Genomic DNA, 5474 nt, shown 5'->3' with positions numbered 1-5474 from the left:
GAAAGCAAATGTTTATTTCCTATGGGCATCACTGTCCCATGGAGATTGTTCAGTGAATGGCACGCAAAGTGACTTCAAAGGATGCTGGGAAATGAGTAGTCCAGAGGGCCCGGGAAGAGAAAAATGGTTTAGTTGACACATAACACTGTTTGTTCCACATTAAATAAAACACTAAGAACAGTACTTGGCAAATAATTTAACAACTCTGTTCCTCAGTGTTTTGACAAACACACTTTTAAAAAGACGATTATATCTACTCATATATTTTCTTCCCACACCTCACGTTGGAAACCAAGCCAAGGGTGTCTGTAGCTGAACATCAATACCCACGAGGTTCCACTAGGTGGCACTCTGCACCATATACGTAGACCCACTGCGGCAAATTCGGTCAGATACTGGGAAAAGTACAGTAAAGACGCCCTTTCGATTGTGAATATCTGCAGCAGCTCTATTTGTCAGGATTTACGGGACTGCGAATAAGTTAGCCACCTGCCCCTGTCTGTACCTAAATCCATCCACTGCACTTGTCCAAATCATCTTCACATTTTAGCTCTGAACAGAGCTGCCAATCCTATATGATTAAATTACAGCCCTGCAAAACAAGTGCTTAGCGGGAAGCAATTTGAGTTTAAGCGCAGCTCCACTCCACAGCAGTGGGTGAAGAGCACCGAGGGTTATATACAGAAAGAGAAAGAGAAATCGAGCATACCTGGGGGGCTCAGGCTTTCCTTGGTGCAGTAACCCCTGTATCAACAGTCCTCAATATCCCAAAGGAAGACATGGCGCTCCCCAAACTGGGCTCTGAAGACCAGCTGCTTCAGGGGCACCTCGGCTAGTTTCAGAAATGCAGAGATCAGGATCTCTGGGGTGGGGGAAGGGAATCACACGGTTTCCAGGATCCTTAGTTGATTCCAGTCCCCAGTAAAGCTGGAGAACCAATTGGACTGGTTGGACAGAGCTGGGTCAGTTTTGAGCAGGGCCACTTCGTCTGTGACCTTGGGCAGTGGACTTAACCCATCATCTTTAAGATGGAGCTCCTAATACCAGCCTCATAGATGGGATGTGAGGATTTAATGGAATAAATGAAGCATTTGATCTGCATTTGCTGATTAACGAATGTAACTTCCTTCCCTCCTCCTCATCCTCCACACCCCACTCGATAACATTGTCCGGGTACCAGTGACTTCACCTTACATCCTTCTTCCTAAGATCCTCCTCACTCTCTCCTTGCCCTGTCATTCCCTTTGTGGGCTTGCCCTCATGAATAGGAGCCAAACTTGTGATTATTTTCAAATTCATCCTCCCCGTTTAGAACATGCTTCTGCGCTCTGTTTAGTTAGGTGGGCTTTTCTGGAGAGTTGATCATCTCACAAATTAATCCATCATGATGTGTTAATGGACAAGAGTAATGTGTTAAAATAATCCCTGGCAGGGTCTAAATTAGCTGGGTATTTAGTTACGATGCTTCAGTGGAAAGGCAACTGAACGGTGGGAAATGCAGACCTAGGAGACGAGATGGGTGCTATAAACCATTTTATTTAATGCACATCATCTGATAACCAAGTCCTGCTTGCTGGGCCTCCATGTGGACCTGCCTGGGAGTGTTCCCTACAGTTCCGGGGGGGACTGCAGGACAGCAGACTAGTTCTTACTCTCAAAACAGCCCAGGTACTCTTCTTAGAAGTGTGGTCGCCCTGGACAGTGGGGCTCAGATATGGGTTCACAGAGATGTTACCACGATCTTGCTCAAGATGTCAACTCATGCCATTCCCTCTTACGAAAGCCCCTGGAATCTATGACCCACTGCATCGCCTCGGCCAGTGGGAAGTGAAGCGGTCATGGGTATCACGCAAGACAAACGTGGTGTCCTAGTTGGCTGTGTCTGTCTGGCCTTAGCCTCAGGAGTTGCCACTGGCCAGAAGAACACTGAGAGCCATTTCCTGCTTGTGGAAGCGACTCACCTCCTCACCCTGCACCCTAGTGGGCTCTAGGGATGTCTGAAAACTGCCATGAAGCAACCAGGATTTCCTCTCTCCCTCCAGATTGCACTAGAATCCACTAGAATCTGGAGGGTGACCTTGTAAGACACTGGGACTCAAACCTTCCCAGTCAGTTTAAATCTGGGCTCTTGCAAAACATTTAATTAGTATAAATCACCAAGAGGGAGACGGGAGATATGTATATGTACACATAAAGAAACACAACCACTGAAATGTCATGACAAATACACTAGAAATTAATTACAACGGAGATTAGGGTAATCTTAAAGGCAGAACACCAGGTCTTATCCAGTTTCCTAACTCACATGCTTAAAAGTTGAGGGAAGTAGAAAGAATATGAATTTGAATGTGGCAGAGAGTCCAGCCAGTGTCACCCAGGGAGGGTTTCACCGAGCCGATTATAGAAGGTCATGCTCACTGAGGCAGGCGGGGATTTACTATCTGTGTGAGGGAAAGAGATCAGTTTTAAATCAAAAGTACACACAAAACCACCCCTTCCAAACAGAAGAATCCACCTGCAACTGTGGCTGCTTTCTCCTCATTCTCTGCATCACATGAGGCTCGCCATGGGTGTGTAAAGACAAAAAGGAAACAGAGAGAGAGGAGGCAAAAGAAGAAAGATGGGAAAGATATAAAACGTAAAACAGTGTGAAACTGTCCTATTGTAATTTCATTGTCACCAGCATGGATGGCCCCTGTGTCACCAGGCCCTTTCCCACACAGTTTCATCATGAGTTTGAGACTTCTCTCTCTTTTCAATCTTTCCCCTTCACTACGGTTGGTTGGCTGGTCTCATGCTCTCCTTCATTAGGGTAACTCAGTGAAATGGATTATCTTCTGTCCTGGTGTTCTCCAAAGCACATCTTTTGAGTCCCTCTTTATCATGTTCTCTGGTTGTTTCCCTCCTACATTGCTATTTGTGCTTTAGAAGACACAAACAGCCCCCAGTGTTCCTTAGGGTCAAGGGCTCAATCTTTCAGCAGATACGACTGGCAGCATGTCCCATTACTAACTGCGCCTGGGGCCTGGCACCCTAAAGCTCCAAGGAGAGATGCACTCCCACCACCTGTCTAGTAAATCTGTCCCATAACCAGTGTTCTCTGCTCACTTTAATATGTGTGGAAGAGGAGGAGCAAATATCAAAACTTCTCCCCACCCCTGTTTTAAAATTGCACTATAAATACCTCGCAGGATATGCAACCTGGCTCTCCGCGGTTAGGATGAGAAGGAAGAAGTAAATAAAAAGCATATTTTATGCGGTGGGGGGACAGCCTTCTAAAAAACAAGAGAGCGTTCCTTGCTATCCCCATTACAGTTTCCTCAGAGATTGGGGAACAAGATGCCCAGGTTGTCAAGTCACTACCCTCCCTCAAGTACTCTATATTCCCTGACTACATTTAAGAGACCATCTGGACTTTAGAGTGTTCAGACAGATGGAGCCGAGAAAACCTGATTCAGGAACGGGGCTATGATCAGTCTCATCCTCTCTCCCCTCTACAGACAGCAGACACTTGCTTTGCCTTCTTCTCAGCCTTAACATTTGCCCCACTGAATGCCTCCCTTGGTTTGGATCCTACAAATGCCCAACCAAGTCTTGCTGAGGTACAGTATCTATCTGAGGAGGAAGGACACACCCTCACCAGGTTCAGGGTTGAAAGGGGCTGGGGGCCAACCCTTGATGGTGGAGTGGGATTTATGGAGAATTGGGAGTTTCTTTCAGAGCAGAACCAACCAGAAGGGAGTCAGCAGAGAAGCAGGGCATTCAGAGCTTCGCAGGGGACCTGGTGGTCATGCTCGCCTGGTAGCCTGAGTTGGTGGCTTCTGATCTGACCCATCTGTGAATGGCTTCAGTCGTACAGAACTCTACAGAGGGCCTGCAGAAGGCTGAAAGAGTGACTTGTCAAGATTACAAAGGAATTAAAACTAAAACCATCTGTTGGTGTGCTTTCTGGTTGTTTCCTACGACAAACCACCACATGTAACCTCATGTTGAGATACACTGTGTTTCTGAGCTGTGTTATTTTCAGTTTCCCTTCCTCTTGATCCATTTCATAAGATGTTTAAGTGGTCTTCAAGAGCTTTATGGTTTACAAATCACCAAAATAACTTAAGTTTTATGTATTTATGTGTTTAATATAAAATTTATGATGGCCGAAAGCCGATTTTCTATGACATTATTTTTGTTTTCACTGAAGAAGAAAAGGATCTATTATTGGCTATAACAACTTAGTTATCTCTCTGTTCATTCCAGAGGTTAATTTAGGAATTTGTGACCTTTAGTCATTGATTACAGGCTCCTTTGGAAATAATGCATATACTATGTATTTATATTTAAATTTAAATACATATATTTAAATACAAAAACTATATTTAAAGTAAAACCTTTGGCATTTCCATATGAGAAAAATACAGTATCTCACAGCTAATGCTCTGTGATTTGAACCCGTGCACACTATTTTCCAGAGGCACAGATATCTCTGTAGATAATTTCTTTCACGAAATAAAGTAAATTGGTCAGGTTTCAAACTTTCAACTCATGTGAATTTATACTCAGTTGAACGTATGTGTGTTTTTTTGTTTTGTTTTTTGGGGTTATTTTTGAGAAAGATTAGCCCTGAGCTCACATCTACTGCCAATCCTCCTCTTTTTGCTGAGGAAGCCTGGCCCTGAGCTAACATCCGTGCCCATCTTCCTCTACTTTATACATGGGACGCCTACCACAGCATGGCTTTTGCCAAGCGGTGCCATGTCCACACCCGGGATCTGAACCAGTGAACCCCCCGGCCGCCAAGAAGTGGAACATGTGAACTTAACCACTACGCCACCCGGCCAGCCCCCGTATGTGTGTTTTCAGAATGTCTTGGTCCTTTCTGTTACTTTTTTTTTTTTTTAAAGATTTTATTCTTTTCCTTTTTCTCCCCAAAGCCCCCGGGTACATAGTTGTATATTCTTCGCTGTGGGTCCTTCTAGTTGTGGCATGTGGGACACTGCCTCAGCATGGCCCGATGAGCAGTGCCATGTCCACACCCAGGATTTGAACCAACGAAACACCTGGCCACCTGCAGTGGAGCGTGAGAACTTAACTGCTTGGCCACGGGGCCAGCCCCTTTGTTGCTTTTTTTGAGTAGTAAAGCAGAAGTTCAAGACTGAACCTTTCTCAGTGTTAAGGTCTATAAATATGTTTCTCCCTCAGCCCCTCAAAATTTAAAGGAATCCATATAATTGTCATCCCTGCCTCATAACCATAAATAAATACATGCTCTTGGGGTCCTCCTTTAGCATTTACTACCAAAACTATCTAATATTGGTGGATCAAGGCTGCAGATAATTACAAATATACAGTATAAATTAACAAAGCAGTCTGAAAGATCATTGGATGAGGCAATTTTACTTGGGATACAGTATTTTGCAATGCAGATAAAAATATTTGTCTTAGTCAGCTCAGGCTGCTATAATAAAAAACCATAAACTGGG

This window comes from Equus przewalskii, chromosome X (assembly GCF_037783145.1).
Source record: "Equus przewalskii isolate Varuska chromosome X, EquPr2, whole genome shotgun sequence".
In the NCBI taxonomy this organism is placed as follows: domain Eukaryota; kingdom Metazoa; phylum Chordata; class Mammalia; order Perissodactyla; family Equidae; genus Equus; species Equus przewalskii.
This window is presented reverse-complemented; position numbering follows the sequence as displayed.